The 18,914-nt window shown below is 38.6% G+C and overlaps 1 long non-coding RNA gene across 3 annotated transcripts in view; it reads left to right on the forward strand.

Moving 5' to 3' along the window:
- Positions 1–17,652, forward strand: part of LOC110467973 (uncharacterized) — a 63,782-nt gene extending 46,130 nt beyond the window's left edge. For all 3 annotated transcript variants that reach the window (XR_014953569.1, XR_014953568.1, XR_013339621.2), the window contains exon 3: positions 1–17,652. This exon is cut by the window's left edge. This is a non-coding gene — a long non-coding RNA (uncharacterized LOC110467973).
- The last annotated feature ends 1,262 nt before the right edge of the window (positions 17,653–18,914 follow it).

Below are 18,914 nucleotides of genomic sequence, written 5' to 3' on the forward strand. Positions count from 1 at the left end.
TAAAACCTCTGTAGGACTGCACCATGTTCTGGTTTATTTAAATATGTGAATTCCTGCCTCAACGCTTATTTCCTTACAGTGGTTCCAATTCATCTGTATGTCTCCCACTGTTTCCATCACTGCTCCTCGTGATAAGTCCTCTCCTCCATTTCTGTTGTTCTCCCTCACAAATCCTTGTTGCAAAAGAGGGTGAGAAAAATATCAAATGTTTGGATTACTGCTAGACAGAAATCCCAGTATTTCAGGCAGATCTGTTGCTGATCTTTTTAATTCTGACAAAAAAGGCATGAGTCTCCCTATCATTTTCCAGAACATATGAGAAGCAAATTGGAGACCCGGGTGTCTTCCCCCAGGGCACAAGTAGTAATACAGTTTGGTAGTCATTACTCAGAGCACCATTTGAGACTTTGATTTCAAATACATGATAGCTCAGTTTCCATCTAAAGCAGCCAAAAAACAAGCAAACCAGAAAACATTACCCATGATCCTTTATCTTAATCCTTTCTTTTCTTTTTTTTTTACTTGCCTCAGAAACAAAAAGCAGAGGTTGCAGAGCAATATATTGAAAAAGCTGAAACATACCAACCTTTGAAGAATCACATACAAAATACTATTTTAAATCAAAAGTATGTGTGTTGCACTTTGGACCAGGTTGCCAGCTGATGTAAAACAGCTCAGCTCCTTTAATCATATGGGGTTATGCCAATTTACATCAGCTGAGGATCTGTCTAATAGTAATATGTGAAGCAGGGCTTCACCACATACTGTACTGAATGTTGGAAAACATCCTGTACTTAAATGCATGCAGCTCTTTAACTTGGAGTATGAGACTGGCCACATTGTTTGACATAAGGGTTAGTTTTCAGATAGTGAAATTTCAGTTGCCAGGTGCCAGAGGCAATTTATCAGACACTCATAAAATAAAGATCAAAAAGCCCATCAGTCTCCCACTGCATCTGGGATCTAGGAAGGAACACTTACAGCCCCCTATCCTTTAAACAGCTCTCACTTAAAGAGCTCACTGTTTATAATAACAAGAAAAGGAGAAAGGGGTCAGGTCAAAACCAGCTGAACAGCAGGTGGTGTTATAAAGTTTTTTTTCCACAGTTTAAACTTTTGTGAAATAGTGGTTCAAATGTACTCATACAACCCTGTTTCATATTTTTAATTTGTATTTTTAGATAATTTTGGCAATTAGAATACAAGTCACAGATGACTTTTTTTCATGTGATGTTTACTCAAAATATGTTACAAAAATAATCCTGAATGATCTCCTTTCATGCTTCCCTTTTGACTGAAAGCCCTTGCTACACACTACTGAACTCAGCTTTTAGATCCAGAAACAAAATTCCTCCAAAGTTCAAAGGGGTTTCCGAGCTGTGTTCCCGTTCATAACCAGCTTAGCTGGAATGGTGCAAGATGAGAAGTTTGGATTCAGATCTGAACTGTACTATTATTTAATTTTTAATGAGCACTCACACTCAGTCTTGGCTGAAGTCAGAGACGTGAACCTTGCCTTCTGAAATGTTTCAATGTCGAGGCTCTGGCATTGCCCTCAGGTCTCCTTAGTGGGGTGGAAGAAGCATCTCTCCACCTCCAAACAATGTGTGACATTCTGATTTGAGTCCATCTCTTATGACTTCATTCCTCAAAGACAAAACAGCCAGACACTATCAGGAATTCTCTATCAAGAATTAGCCACACATGTTCAGACTTGTTATCAAAAACTCCCATAAGAAACCCCTCAAATGAGATGAATATAAGATACTTTGCTATTGCAGAAGAGTCAGTGAGTGTCACATGAAAGCTTCATCTCTAGTCAGCAACTGACCATGACAACCTGACAAATTTGAAACAGTAATTAAAATATACCATTACCCCTGAGGACATAGGATCGTAGGAAATCTGCCCCTGATACACTAAAAAATTCTATGAAGTACAGAGCACACACAGCCCCCAGAGGCATTGGAAGGCACTAGACACACTGGAGCAGAGGGAATGTAATTTGTCTTGACTAATTTTAATCCCTTAATTTAGGTACCTGCCGAGGTTCTAAGCATAGCAAAAAGAAAGAAGGAGATATCTCAGTTATTATCCTAATTGCTGTACAACTCAGATAGTCTGCATCATCCTCCAGAGGTGCTTTCCTCCACCAGTCAAGCTTGGGAGCCCTGGCTCCCACACAAAACCCCTAAATTTGATCCTTACTGCAGGCAATGTGACTGACGTCACTGATAAAGGCATTATTTTCTGCAGTGTGTGCTGTTTGCTCATGCATCCATTCAGAAGTGTTCTCCTCTTGTTGCTCTTACCTCCACACGTCTAAGGGCTTCTCCACCACAGCTTTGATTAATGACTAGTTGTTGGGAACAGCAGTGTCTCCAAGTTCACAAACCCAGTGCTCATCATTTTTCAAAAATATAAATGTTTGTCAACAGTTACTGCACAGAGGTAATAAAAATCCATGGGAAAGAAGCGGTGTGCCTTGGATACAAAAAGTATGACTATCATTAGTATTATTTGCTGGCAAATGTGATTTTTGTAATAGTGACCACAATATTGTTACCATACATCAGCATTCACAGAAACTAGTACCCCCTAATTTTCTTACTGCTATCAGGCTTCCCAAACACCTTGTCCCAGAAATCATTTTTCTATTCCAAAGCATGAGTCAGGTCTCCCATCTGCTTTGGACATCCATTCAAAAAAGCTTACTTGGCCTTAATCCCAGTCACTGAATCCTGTGTGGTATCCAGCATAGTGTATGCATTATTTTCAAATGCTGTAATATTGTTATCTTTGCTTTATAACTGTGATCCCTTAGAGCTTTCCTTTGTATTTCCAGCATTCATTTCCCAGGCAAGTTTTATAAAAATGTAATGAGGTGCTATTATTAAAGCCTATTAACTTATGCAGGCTTGTTGCCTGATGAGAACTCAAATTTTATTTTCCCTAAGCAGCAGGCCAGATTGCAATCAAGCAGTTTCTCCAGTGAGTATCCCAACAAATTCATCACCCTCTTTCTTAGTGTGAGATAATGCCACAGTAGAGACCAGGCCAAAACTTTCATTTTTCAGAGTTACAACAAAGGCATATTTACTCTTTTCACTGTAATGGCTGTAGTAAGGTAGTTCTTTCCTTCTTTGTAGCTTCTTCTCCTGTTTTCCAACTTTCATCCCAGAAATTAGACTGAGATATTTATTAACTGTGCTGAGCTCATGGGTTTCAATTAAGATTTCTACATACCTGAATAATTTCTATAACTTACCTCTTCTAGCAAGACTAGCATTAGGCTTGTGCAGCACGTGTAGGCACAAGACCACACAAGGCAGGAGGCTTTGCATTCCGGGTCCCCATCTCCAGAGAACAGCAAGGGCTGCCAAATTGGTTTCGATGGGCCCCAGCTCCTCCTGCAGCTGTCAGGGCCCTCCCACGCACTGACAAAGAGAGATTTTCCCACCCTCCTCTGACCTCCAGAGATGTGCCCAGTGTGGAAACCTGCTGAAAGCACCAAGGTGTTAGGCAGTTCTGCTTAAAAGGGCTGGAGGAGGAGAAAGACCTTGCAATGAAAGCACAAGGTTGTTTGGCTTCAGTTCCTAGTCCTGTTGCTTGACTGACCTTACACATTTTACTCCCTCTAATATTCTGGTTTGACTTTCTGTTTCATAAAACATGAGAAGAGAACTTCTAGCTGTGATTCATGGAAAAGCACAGCCATCAAACTGTGCTCAGGTTATTAGTGAACTTTGTAAAGATAGGGCAAAACTTTTAAAAAAAAAAGGGAGGAGGGGAGTTTTTCAATATAGACTACAAAACACAAAGACCAGATTCATTACAAGATAATGTTATACATTTAAAAAACATTAATAATTCAGCAGCTTGGATATATGATTCTGCTTTTCTAAAAAAATTATATTTCCTGCATGCTGGGCTCCTGAATATCAAAAGAAACCCCAACATCTTCTGGCACTGCATATATCTCATGAGATTCCTTAATTGATTCACTTGTGAGTATCCAAAACGTACAGATTTTTGGAAAGCTACTTTCATTGAATTGGGATTATTCCTAAATTTCCTTGGCACTCATCTGGTGATATCTGAGGTAATTTAACAAGTATTTCACAAATGCCAGGCCTAAGACAAAATGCTACTTCAAGTTGTCTCCATGGATAGGTTGAGTGAAGATAGATAGTGGGATGGCTGAGCAAGATTTTCATGGCAGACCCTTCAGCAAAGGATGCAGATAATGGTATATTCCTAGCAGGGAAGTCACTTTTAAAAAGGTTTCTATATTTTCTGTTCAGTCTGCTGGGGGAAAATGTAGTTTCTTCCAAGGCATCTGCTGAAACTCCATCTCCCTAGTTGTAGTTTTAGGCAAACAGAGCAGTGAATGGGACTTCCTTTAGAGCAGGCACAGGTTACTGAGGCAGGAGAGACCACACCTTCCATTACCAAAGACAAGCTGACCTCATTTTATCTGAGGCCTTTCTATGGCACCAAAGAGAACCACTTCACACATCAGTCTTCTACATCCATTCTTGAACTTGGCTCTGCTAAGAAGCCAATCCTGAACAGAACAAAATCTTCAGCATATCAAATTTACATCTTCCTCTATAGATTTTCTGTATACTAAAGCCAGAAGAGATTACTATGGTCATTTAATCTGTTGTGTAATACACCACTTAGATTTGTCTTCATAATATATTTTACAATAATATACCGGCTTTTAAAGCAATTAATTTCTAATTATACACTTTCAAACTCCATGTTTCCTTATCTAAGCTGTTATAAACTTTCATTAATTATAGTTAAGATCAAGTTTCACATGATAATAACTTGGAGGAGTATGATTTAAAACAGAACTTGTGAAATTACCACTTCTATGTATGTTGGTGTGTAGCTAGACAGCAAATATATGCCTCCATATAAAAATTGACATACCTATTTCTGATGTGAGCCCTGTCATTAAATACAGTCAATTATTCCTTTTTACTATTCAAAATTCCAATTCCTTCCAGTGCAACTCAGGTTCAGTTCTTGGCTGCTTCTTTATGCTTGCTCTATGATTTTCTCAAATCTAGCTTTTCCACTCATTAAAGTCACAACTAAATTCTCCTTTCCCTCCTGTCTCTCTGCTCCCAAATCCTTTCACCAGCATGTCTGATATGTCTTATCAAATCAGAAGCAAGCTCCTTACTCACGTCAACCAAAGCTCTGGAATACGGCTCCCCCCTACCTCTGCAGCCTTCCCTCTGCCCATTCCCACGGTCTCTCTCCAAGCACTTCCCAAGCCTTCAGCCTATCTGCTCCAGTTGGCTCTTTTCCTGCTCTCTGTGGTCCTCAGGAGCTGCCAGCTGGCCTGCTCTTCCATCTTCCTCAGAAAATTAGATACTTTTGCTGTCCCCACTACCTAATGTGGAGTCAGGATCATGTAACCTCACCTTCAAAAGGAGAGCCCTAAATTAATCCTTTTTCTCTTGCCTTGCTGTTGACACCTTTTCTGGGGCCACTCCAGTAAAAGGATATCAAAAAGTTGTATATGGTTCTTAGCAAAGGTGTAATGAGCTGGCTTGTGGACATGAGCTGCTGGATGGAATCTAAATTCCTTGATGGTTTTATGAGCGTGTCACCAAACACTGATTTGGCTGCAGTTCCAAATCTTCATTGTTTGTTTGGGAGGCGAAGCATCTTAGTTGCATGCAAAGATGGTGAAAAAACAATCGAGAACTGTCATTAAAAAGAGAAGAATTTGCTAAAATTCTTGCCAGAAAAAATATTTAATTTGCAAAAGAAAAAAAAAAAAAGCTCTCTTTCTCCTCCAGTATTTAAAAGTCATAACTGGCCATGCAGTTTTGTTGCAATGTCTTAGACAGCCACTGATTCTTCACTTTGGAGTGTTAATACCTAGTTTACAAATTGCCAAGTGTTGAACTACTAATGATATGGTTATTTAATGTTTCTAGACAAAGGGAATTACTTTTCTCATATGTTATGAGAACTAATCATCATGGGAACAAAAGGAAAAGTTGGCTACTGAACCAGAGGAACTAACAGATCCATTACTTTCCTGGAAACATTTCCTTTTAGTTGGCTAATGTGCATCATGAGCTAACGATAATGCTGCACATGACTGCATGGAAAGGATGACCTTTTTCTGTCTATTCTCTGAGAAGACAGACACAATCTATCTCCATTTCAGACAGCACACAGCACATTAGTATGTTTTAGTGTCTATTTACACTAGAACTGGGTGCTAGGACAGCTCAGTAATTTCCAAGTCACAGATGGTTCATGTCTGGGCCATTCAACATACAGCCTGCACCCATTTTTATGGACATAGCCACACATGAAAAGCTCAGTTCTTTGAATCTTTCTTATCCTTTTTGATTATATAGCCAGGAGAGTTGTTGCCTTAGAAGACTTATTTTCAAACTGCCTTCTGGGAGTGAATTTGATTTCATTTGGCAGATGAAAATAAAAATAAATTAATATCCACTTCCCCCTGTGCCTTTCTCCCAAATGGTGTTTTGAACCTGTGTTATTTTTATTTCCTCTATTCTGACAGAGGTGGCTAATTCTTACTCTTCTCAGCTTCATCTTATTTTTGACACCCATGATATGATTGAGGGGTCAAAGAACCCAGCTCAGCCTTTTTTGTTTTCAATCAGTGGGGAAAAAATTGTCTCATTCTATAATTGTGTCCTCTTCCTTCTTTCATTCCTTCCCTCCACAAACACAAAAAGAGAAGAGGAGAAATATCTGGTAGCAACACAAGACAGGATTGGAAAATTGCTATATGAATATCACCATGTCCTGTAAGGCTTAAATAGCTATGTCTTGCAGAGGAAAGTACTCCTGCCAAAATAATTTTTACACCCTCATGCCTCTTAGTATGAAACTGTTCCATTGAGGAGAAAGGAAGATTTTTTTTTTCAATGTACTTTAATATTATAATGGTGCTGAAATTCCCCCCTTTAATCACACAAGTCTCACAAATATGTTGTCACGCCAGACCCTTCTGATGTTTGAAAATTTGCTTTGTTCCTCAGGCTGTTAAACATCTTTTACAGCAGGACCTGTGAAATCTAAGGCTGAAGTAGCATACATGTTTCATAAAGAAATATATTTCAGAGACAGCATTACACAGGAGGATAATTAAATAGGGTTCCTGAATTCCTCTGTGTGTGGGGCAGGGTTGCACTTGTCTTTGCATGCCAGAAAATATCTAAGATGAAGCATGGGACAGTTAGTTTTTAGATTATGCCAAATTCTGTATAGAAAAAAGAGATATGGGTTAGGTACTATGTGAAAAGCTGAAGGCTTTACTCTCTGGTTTGGTCCCTGATTTAAAGCAGTCAGGTTTCTTTCTGGAAACACAGAAAATTTTATTATACTTGTTGATTGACTGCCTCTGGCCCAAGACAGTAAATGAAGCACAGTTACTCTTGGATTAAACCCAGTTTCACCATTACTGATTGATCTTCCAAAGAGAAATCAGCACGAAAGGCTCGTCGCCTGCTACTGCTTGGCAGAGAGGAGACAGCAGTGTCAGGATGGGACCACTGTGTCAGGAAGGCAAAAACAGACTTCTGAGAGCATCTCAGAATTAATGTCACTTTTGCAATTCACCTGTGGTGTTACATGCTTTACAGCTGGGAATGCTTCATTAATACCAGGCAGTGTTTAAAAATAAGTTTGCCAAGCTTTTTTTTTGTTTTTCTTTTAAGCCTAGAGCCAGCAAAGAAACTGCTTTCTAGACAACAGAGATAGCTTAACTTCAGCACATGTACTAATGCTGATAGTGTTGAAGAAGAAACATATCTCTGATAAGGACTGAGCAGAGGCTGCACAGCAGATAAGGAAATTATTTTTTAAAATAAAGCCAGAGGAAAATGGAATAAAGATAAAAAGACTTTATAGTTGGGGTTTTTTTTCAAGTGACCAAAATCTTCCAGATTAGTACAAAATCAACAGGACTGCCTCTTTAAGGAACAAAGTAATCTTGAGACTTGTTTATCAAACAAAATATTCTAAGAATCTGCTTTAATTAAGAACATTACTTCTATCTTTTACCTTGTGCAATCTTCTATTTGGCACAGCTTTAGTAACAAGTGGCAGATATTTAAACAAATGAGATTTTAGCCATGGAAGAGTGACGATATCTATCCATTTGGTTTGTTTAGAGTCCATTCACACCTTGAGTGATATCTATAGGTCTTGCACAGACGTAGCAAGGCACATGCATGCTTTACTTTGTGTTGTTGGCTGTCTCCTCCATAGGAGTGCGTTGATATTGCAGGGCACCAGCAGAAGCCTGATTACACAATGCCACTCTCTCCCCCTTCTGGCAGAGTACACTCTCTCTCCCCTTGCAGGAAGAGCAAGGCAGGATTTAGCCCCAACAGTGATAAACAGCTGCAGAATTGTCCCTTCTTACATGACACAAATCACAATTTCTGGGTTATTGAGGAGTTAATTCCTATTAATTCTTCCTTCTTTTTCTCCCTTAGACTTCCTCTCAGAGGCAGGTTTGCATGGGACTGGCACACCTGGGCAGTCCCATGTGTCTTCCCACTTTTGCACTGTGGGAGAAGAGTCCTGGAGTTCTGTACATCAGAAAAGCAGAGATTTAGCAATGACATTCCAAGCATACATCCTCATTTAAAGCAGCTACCTAGTTAATTCAGTAGTTAAACTTCAAGTGCTGTTTTGGAGAAAAGCGTGGGAACTGAGATTTGCTAGATGTGCCCCAAAGGAGAATTTGTCTGGTTTTAGATTGTGAAATACTCCAGCTTCTGGTATTGTTGTTCCTTTTTATTTCTCAAAGTAAACACATATTGCTACTCTGATGTGTCTGGTCCTTCAAATGTTAACACACAAGAGTAAACTTTTATGGTTTCACAGATCAAAGGGTTTTACAAAATTAAGAACATGCATAAAGTATTTGCAAGATCAGGAATGCAATCAACTGTACCCAAAATAAAAATTCAGAGAAATTAGAGAAAACTTTGTAGAAATTTTCTTCCTCTTGAATTCAAACAAATACATCAGAATTGCCTGAAGCTGAATACGAAACTTTGCAGTTTCAATCTTCTTCATGAAATCTCTGTCTTAGGCAAAGAATAAACAACTTACAGAAAATGAAATTCTGGTTCTGGCTCTGCAATCTAAATGCCTGTGCTTAACTTTATGAACAAAACCTTTGATGTCTGTGGGTTTACTCTATAATGGTTTGTCACACACTGGATCTGGGGGACTTTTTATGGCTTGGCATACTTAGGTGTACTTTTTTTGCAGAACGCTAAAAGGAATCATTGGTCTTATATGTGTTAGTTTAGCTTTTATTCCAGGGGATTTTTTAAATACCTGGATTTTGTTGAGCAATCCATAATATAAAAGTTCTTCCTTGCAGTTGAAAAACACACCTTCTTCAACCCTAGCTGCTGTATTTCACATGCATATAATATTGCTATCAGCTGCTTATTGACTTAAAAAATATTTGATTTCTCCCTCTCTCTCCTACTTAGCAAGATTAAAGGCTTAGATGTTCTGTTATATCATACCATATGTTAAGAGGAAAGACTAATTTTGGCTGCCTACAACATTCCAAACCCTATTTAAATATTATTAGCTAAAAGCTCAACTTGTATAAATGCTTAAATCTGCAGATGTAAAGCTTTGTTTAACAAAGTCCTGTAAGGAACAAAATCTGCAATTTACTGCTTTTGAAAAGTCTGCCATGCTCTAGGGAGATGTACTGTTTCTTGGTGGAGCCCTGGCAGGACTCTCTGAGGTATTCACAGGATCTGTTCACACCCACTGAATTGCACTTAGGAAAATGTCTGTGGAACTCCCCTCACCACATCATTATGATGGTTATAAAGCTCCAAATTAAAGCAAATTTCTACTTCTCTCTTGCTTAGCTCACTGACAACTACAAGCAAATGCTTCAATTTTTTTCTGTATTCTGCTCCCCTTGCTGTTAAATGAGGCCTTGAGTGAGGGTTTCCTTTCTGGTGAGGGAGTATCACACCATGCAAGCACAGGGATGAGAGTGAGCAGAACTGCTGACATCAGCCTGCTGCCAAAAGCTCATGGGCTGGAAGGTCAGCCAGTGATAAAATGCTAAGGGGAGATGATCACATCCTCATCAATTGGAAGACTTCAGTAACTTTTTAGAGTGCATTCTCAGACAGCTGCTAGGATTAAACTTATAGGCACTAAGTTAAGGATTGATGGTTCTCTAATGAATGTAGATTCAGAAAATCTCTGTTCTTATGGAATTTGGGGGCAGTAGGCAAGGAGAATCAACTGCTCTGGATTTAGTGAGCGGATGTGTTTCAGTCTCAAATGTCAGATTGTTCCTTGAAGAAATCAGATAAATATTTTTTTCCATCCTGATGAATAACTTCAAGCGTTCTTCTGTTTATTTGCTTGTTTTCTGTTTAGGTAGTGGGTTTTTGTTTTGGATTGTTTGGTCTGGTGCATTTCTCCTCCCTCTGCGACATTGTACATTGGAAACCTTGGGAAAGAACAGCACTCTGAGAGGATAAAAAGGATTCCCTTGGCCAGCTGGACCTTCTTTATGAAGATTAAGGCATGGATGAAATAATGCAACCATAACCTCTAGTATTGAGTGTAGTGAGACACAAAGATCTAAATTCACATATATTGGTATTGCAAATTATAAATATAATGCCATTAAACTCTGTTGGTTTAATTGGTATTATTTAAAAACAGGAAAGAAAATATAAAACCTATTATATTTACAGCACACCCTTCTTTTTATGCCATGAAGTCCTCATGCTTTGCTTAAGTACCCCTCTTTCCATAGAGATTCACCTGGTAATCCTTCCATATCTTAACTTGGATCCTGGATCTGCTCTGTTGCATGACTGATCCACATCTCTCTCGTGTGCATGTATTTTACCATAGTCAGCCACAGGTGAGATCACCTCAACAATCAGAGAAAGACTATTAATTACTCTGAAATTCCTTCAGTCTTTCACTAGAAGTCAATCTAAAGCTCTGCATTGGAGCATAAACACATCCTTATGGCCTTTTCTTTTAAAACTTGCATGTTGCTTACAGTGACTTCTGAGGGAAAGCAGTAGCCAATTGAGTTTTAATGTGGCACTGTAAATATATGTGTTCCACAATGCCTTGTAAGCACAAAGCACTCAGCTGATGATCTACATCAGACCATACATCTGGCAAGCATCAAGAAGATATTAAACCTGCTGCCTTGAAGAAAACACCACCAGCAAAGTCTGATTGTATTAGGAATTTCAGACAAATACCCATTTCCATTTTGGTATGTGAATTATACAGTGTATAAATGTCTTCCAGGCCTGTCCCAGGCACATGTGGTGGGTGACCCTTCAGATTCCACCTGCTGAGACCAGTTCCTTTGTATACTTGACTGTATAGCCAGCAAGTCACCATCAGGCTTTTCATCAGCCTACCTGAGATGGTTCCTAGGAAGGTGGGAGAGGCATTGACCAGGGAATAGACAAGTTATTGGCCAGTCCTGGAGCCATCTTTACAATTAACAGACACAACTACAGATTGTGGTTTTTTAAGGAAAAAGTGCCTAGGGGCTACTGCAGATTAGAGAGACACAGTCATGCCTTGCATCAAACATTAGCATTATATGATACATTCAACAGTTACACCCAGTCAGATTGTGTTTGAAATTTCTCCATGTAGTACTTTTCAGTTTTCTTACAGGTATTGATACAGATTTAAGGACTTTTTTTTTTTTAATTAATTGGATATGCCGTTTTTTGAATGATCTGCAAAAATACCAGTGACTTTGCTTCACATGTAGATTAATAAATTTAAAGGACTATATTTGTGCTCAAACCTAGGCCTGTACTATTTATTATTGCATATATTGTCAAGTGCTTATTTGCTTATTTATCAGTTGCTTTTATGGAATTTTACCAATTCTTCATTTCTGATCCTCTAAATGTACTACTTGGCTCAGTAATTGACGTTTTCTTTAACCTAAAAGAAATAAAAGACATTTACAGTTATGTGATTGTAACCATGCTAGAATAACAGTGCCAAGTGAAAAAATACTTCTGGAATCTCAAAATATCTCCATATTTCAAACATCTAGATGTGTTACACTTCCAAAAGAATTAATAATTCAGGAAACCAAAGCCCTGTCTCATTCAGCTGGGCATGATGTGCTCAGCAAAGGCTGACCAGAAGAGGCTCAGCATAACTGCAGCAGTAGATGTTGTTAAAAGAAAAGTTGGAAAGGAGAATGGTACTACTTCTTATGGAAAATTCTTATGTGTTTGCTCCCAAAGTCCAGATGTGCATGTTCTATGGCACCTCAGAGAGATATTTCTACACTGCTCACATCCACTGGTACTTTATTTTAAAGTTCCAAACAGGACTTGATTTTTTCTGTCTAGGGAGAAACTTCCCCCACAAGGGAAGCAGCACCAGAGGGATAGGTTGGTTTTATGCTGAGTTCTTTCTTTACGTATAGCAAAGATACAAACTCATCTAACAGTGGTCCATTATGATATGTCAAAATCATAGGATTGTCTTGGGCTGGGCTGTTTGGATATCCTAGGCTGATCTATGTCAGTATCATTTTATCTTGGTGCCAATTTTAGAGGTGTTTTGGACTCTGATAATGAGACACGGGATAGGAGATAGAAAAACAAATTGAGAACAGAGACAGGGGGTTTAAGGGAGAAAATGCAAATCAATAGTGAAACAGTTATTCCTGGCAATAAAAAAAAAAAAAACCAAAAACAAAAACAAAAAAACTTTGGAAATGAGCCATTCTTAGTATAAAGTATGTGCAAGGAGAACCTCAGAGTGGTTCCACTTCATCTGTACCTCCCACTGTTTTCATCACTGTAGCTCATGATGAGCCCTCTCCTCCATCCCTGTCAGTCTCCCTCACAGACCCTTATGATCTTTCCTCCTCTTATGGTTTTGTGCTTTTCAATTGCTCTACATCTGCCAGTAAAAGTGAATGTCTAAATATATAACTGATACACCCATTCACCTTGGGATGAATGTTTTATTGGTTTGGATGTCATCATATTCCTCACAATCACACGTTCCTCCCTCCAGAACATATGGAAAGCAGCTGTATCATACGGGCACTGCTCTTACAGTTTAAACCTGGGAGACTCAGAAGTTCAAAATTAAAACAACAAAATAATAACTCTGACCTCCTCTTAGCAAGCCCTAGTTTTAATCACTACATAAATGAAGAAAAACTATGAGAATGAAGAAACTGAGAGAGGAATAGTAGTTCTCCTGTGTTCAGAAGATGCTATTCCAAAGGAGAAATGGCACTATTACTCCATATCTGTGTGCAGAAGTTCTCAATAAAAGAAAAAATAATGCCCAAATTTCTGATTCTGTCTTCTTCAATTTTATTGAACAAACAGGGGTGAATGTTTGCATCTGGCATAGTCAGATGGCAGAGTGCTCCAAACATTCAGTGTTTAACTAGAACTTTTTATCCAGATATCTTAAAGTCATTTACAGGGGTGGATAAGGTACATTATCCCCACTTGACAAGATGGAAGAATAAATATTCTATTGAGTTAATAATTTACCTGCCCAAAGATAGCCCTTGTTTTCACCTGAGGGACAGGACCAGATAAATGGCAATCCAAGAAGCTGAATCCTGTTTTTCCATTTATTCACATTTTACACTAGGTGATGAGGAAGAGTCCATGGGACCTTCCAGGACCCCCTCATGCCATGCAGATCCAGCTGTGCCTGTGCATGTGGGCTAATAATGCCCCACAAACTGGGACACGGGTGAATACTTCAACAGGTGAACTGATGAATGCTTAGTCTACAGAAAAGCTTTAAATCTTTAAATAAAATGTTCACCTAAACTTTGTCCTTTAAATTCCATGAGCAGACATGGCCAAGACTGCAGAGGCTGTAGTTTGAATCAAAGCCTTTGAATATTGCAAGCTCTTGGCATAAATTGCTCAGTGCAGCAGGAAATCCTCTCACACAGCAATGCACAGCACTAGTGCCTGGTTGCAAAGAGCCTCCACTCACATGACTATCAGGACAGAAACCTTTCAGCATGACTGCACAGCACATAGCAATCAGCCAACGCTATATTTAGACTGAGAAGTTTTCTTTCACTCCAGCTGCATTCAGAGACTGGAAATTGCATTGCATACAAGACCCAGAATTAGCTCCTTGACTTCATTTGCTCCACTAACACACCAACTGCTTTCTCCTTCCCTTCTGATGTCCTGACTTCAGTGAGCCACAACAAAAGACCTTTTCTGCACTTAAAATGGGATTGTGGCATATGGGTATTTTCTTAACACATCTATCCACTCCTGCTGCATAATTATTGGCACATCCACTTTTACTAACAGGCTTTTTTTTCTCTTTTTCCTTTTTAAACTTAGCATCTGCCAGTTCTGTCTTACGGCACCTCCTGTTAACAGCAGTGCCTTGCTCTAATCCTGCATTTATTTTTCTTTCTCACATAAAGAAAAAATCATACATTTTCCCTATGTTGTTTCAGTTAATAGAAGAAAAAAGTCCTCCCATGATACAAAAGACTAGTTAGTATCAGGCAGAAAGAGTCATGACTGTTACTTTTCAGGATAAACACAGAAACAATCAGAATATTTTCTCTCTTCCCAAAGCTTCCCTGCTACCATTTCCAATGTGGGTTTTTCATAGCAGTCTACAGCACTCATTATTAAGAAAGTAATAGATGCTCTTCCAGTTCTCAGGACCACAGGATATGCTGCAGCTGAGCTGCTTACTCTGCTGGTCACACTGGTGCTGTTTGTAATTTCTTATTATTTGTCTTGCTATTGAACCAGAAATCTCCTGGTGTCAAAAGTTCTTGGGAGAGAACTTAAACAGATCGTCAGTTACAAGTTTGGCTTGGAACTTTTAATCTCTGAAAATGAGAATGCTGTGAAGCTACACTGATGATTTCACACATGTGACTTCTCTAATGTAACAGATCATCTTCTAATGGGGCTGGCATGAAGAGATTTTGGGTGGTAGAGGTCAGAATCCCTGCTCCATATCAGTAACCAGGACATCCTCCAAGAACATGGCAGGGAACTTCTTGATGGGTACCAGCATAGGAAAGGCAATCAAAATCTGAAATAGTTATGAATTAGTAGGATATCCAGCAGAAGTGATCAGACTGGGAAGTGGCCAGGACATGGAGACTAGCAAGGTAAATGTGCAGAATATGGTCACCTTATTGCTAACTCATCTCTGTGTCTCCCTTTCTCCCCTGCACATTTATTACCCTTTGATGGTGTTTTCCAACAGCACTGTAACTTCTCAGTGTAGAGGCTGATGGGCCACAGTGTACATATAAGAGAACAGTGAAGCCTGGGTTTTGAATACTTCCAGATTTCTGGGTGTATCCTTCCATTGTTCATCTTAATAAGCACATAATGCTGGGATGACAGGATGGAGCAAGGGCGAGGAGATGCTGAAGGGAAGTGCAGCCATCCAGTGGTCACTGAGTGCTCAGCTACACAGAGAGTGCTGCATGGAGCCGGCAGGATTTCCTGGGATTGCTCCTTAAAGCTGTGAGAGAGAAAAGCTCCTTAGAGCTCTGGCAGAAACCGTGCAGGACACAAACTCACTTTAAATTTTAGTGACTATATTTTGGCTTCCATGAGATGACAGGAAATACCTCAAAACTTTAATGTAAGTCTTCCTATTAATTAGTTTACTATACAAGATAAATATGTAATATTCCTACAGTGTTACTTTCAAATTTGTATTCCAGTTGTATCAACATGCTCAAGATGAGCTCAAAGCCTGATGATCAGTGATAATATAGTGATTTCTAATGAATGGCAGCTTTGCCTATAAAGATTTCAAGATCAGACAGGGAAGAAATAAAGAAGTGCCACTAGTCCTCTAAATTATCAGAGACTCCACATGCAAGGAGTTAATGTCCACGGTCACCCCAGGAAGCTGTGATCAATACATGAGGTGAATCTCTGTGTCCTGTGTTTTAGTCTAGTGTCACCCTCACACTACTTTATTTTCTACACTGTGCATTCTGCATTGAGAGGCTCATTGATTTAAACTCACATCACCTTACATTTGCCAAGTGGCTATTATGAAACTCACAGGATAACAAAAAAATTGAAAAAAGCCCAATATATTAGCAATTCAGTTATTGCGAAACAACTTTTTTTTTTTTTTTTAATCACAGAAATAGAGTGATTAGATTTCAGGGTTTTATCTTAGGAAGAACAGAACAGCTTTGTGTTTTGGGTTCCAGATATCTTTGGGCACTGAACTATTCATGAAGAATAAGGTATCAACTATGCATTTTGCTGACATGTAAGAAATTATTTTCATAAAGTGCATTTAGATAACTACAAAAGAGAGCTCATAAAAGACTACAGAATAATCATTATGTAAGGATATTTGGCCTCAAAGGATCACAACTGATAAAACTATTCATTGTGTAAAAGAAAGTCCACTTTTTTTATTAGGAATGGGCTGATAGTGTCCAGATCTAGGTTAGGGTTGTAATTTAGGTTTGAGGGCAAATTGGATGAATGCTCAGACGTATTAACAGCAATATCCTGAGGCTGATTTTATGAAATTCGGGAATGTCTAAACCAGAGAATAGGCCCCTTCCAGTATTGGATCCATCTGCTATTTTGATGTTAAACACAGATATGTATAAAATAAAGTGCAGAGAGGTAAAATCTAAAATTCTACTTGGGTCATCTTTATTTTTCAACTTTAATAAATTTTAAAAAAAAGGCCATTTCACTTAATCAGAACTTGAATATGATGCAGTTTTTTCCAACCTTAAATCCTGGAACTTTAATGAAATCTTGGTAGTGAGCAATGAGTAGGCATGTTGAGTGTTGGACTGTCCAGAGTTAAGCCTTCAAAATAACCCAATCTTGTTGTGGCTCCATTATTGCTGAACAGCAAAATAAACCCTTTTAACTCAGGCTGGACAATCACCAGGTCAGCATTAACCCTTTAAAAGCACACCGTATCCTCTCTTCTTTTACACAGAATTGTTATAAAGGTGACATATTAAATCTCACTAATCTGGATACAAACCCCTCTCTAGTTCCTATGTTAAAACAGAATTATCCTGGGAGACCTTGAGGAAAGAGGAGATGAGCCATATTTCCCTTGAAGCATCTCCTGGTCACTGGTTGCTGTTGGGTACTGGCTACTGGATTATATCAACAATGGAGCTGATCTACTGTAGCAATTCCTATGGCCTTCTTCTCAAAGTATGCAAAGTTTTCAAATTGAGAAGGCAGTTTTCCTCTGAGAGGGAATAGGTAAACTATGTTCACAATTAATTGAAACATGCCACCTTCATTTTTATCTCCTAAGGTATTTCTAGTAGGTAAAATAGGATAGCTTACTTCACAAAAATCAGAGATTTCCTCACACAAGTTGAATCCATTTGCAATTCCACATGAGTGAATTCTCCTTTCTCAAAGATCAAAATTAATTAAGGCATCTGTTCTTGGAAATGCTTATATTCTATATATTCATATTTCTCTAAATAACTGAACTGACAGCATCATCCTCGGCTACAAATTCAGGGCCCTAGGAAGATATTCATAAATATTTATTTTACTGATCTGTCATGAACTGTCCTAAGAAGTGGACTTCACTCTAAAGCTGTAGCTTTAGGAATGTTTTCTCTAATCAAAATATCATATGAAGCATGAGAGGTGCAAAGAATAAGCTTCAAACCACAGCATAATTGTTACATAAATATTAAAAACCCCTGAAACCCAAAATCAAAACAAAACAAAGGTCCTCAAAGTAACAAAGCTAATTAAATCTGTTTTCCTATGGCTTGGGATTTCAGGGATAGATTCTCCATTTCCTCAGAGAGGGTTAACAATGACTGATACCATGTTTTTATCCGTAAATACAACTCCTTTGACAGTCACATTCCAGCTTTCTCCTCAAAGAGGACCCTCACACAGACCCTACATAAAAACTGTAGAAACCTGGTATGTTTAGTAGTTCTTCCTGAAATTAACCAAAAATAGCAAAAGCTTTCAGAGATACAAACACATAAACTCAGCTTCTCTTAGTCAAAGTCCAAGGTAAGAGATGTCCTTTGACTGCTCCTGGAAGCCATATCCTGTTAACCTTAAAGATCCATTTTTGTATTCTGCAGAGTTGTAAGCAGTTTTACTCATGGCCAAACCAGGTCTGGCTGCAAAAAAACTACATTTGCTTCCAATTGAGTAAAGTGAAACTTTTGTGCAAGTATACTCAGGCAGAGTTCCTGAATGACGTGCATTTAGTGATCAGTGCTTTCTCAGTTGTGACAATAATTAGAAATGGGGTCTGAACCAAAATTTATGGAAGTACATAACCCCATTCTTGGATTAATTTCCAACTCAAACCCAGATGCAGCTCTAAATTTCACAAATTAGTTCCCCCTCAACACAGAGTAGAACTAAAACTACATACCGGATCCCCCAAATTGAAGAATTTTAAAATCCAGCTCTGTATTTTGTGGTTTGGACACCAGTCTCTTTCTAGAGATATTTTCAAGGTTAAAACCTACTAACAGGCAAAGAGTTTCTAGTGTTTTTCTCCACAGAAAATACATGTATATATCTTTCAGCTGGTCAAATTATCCTATTTGAAATGCATTTGTAATGACTGAGTGACCTGGTTGTGAGGCTCTATCTGATCATTTGCAGACCCTGTTAAACAACAGCTTGTGCATGACTTTAGCAGATGGTTTAGCTAACATATAATTTCTATAGGTATATAAAATAACAGTTGGAATCAGAAAACATAATGGCCTCAAGATTCTCTCTCCATTTTTGCAAAGTCATTTTCTTCTAGTTGTTATAGCTCAGCAGCAAAAGACCATACAGAGAAAATGATGCTGG

Source organism: Lonchura striata, chromosome 3 (genome assembly GCF_050655825.1).
Source record: "Lonchura striata isolate lonStrDom1 chromosome 3, ASM5065582v1, whole genome shotgun sequence".
Taxonomy (NCBI): Eukaryota; Metazoa; Chordata; class Aves; order Passeriformes; family Estrildidae; genus Lonchura; species Lonchura striata.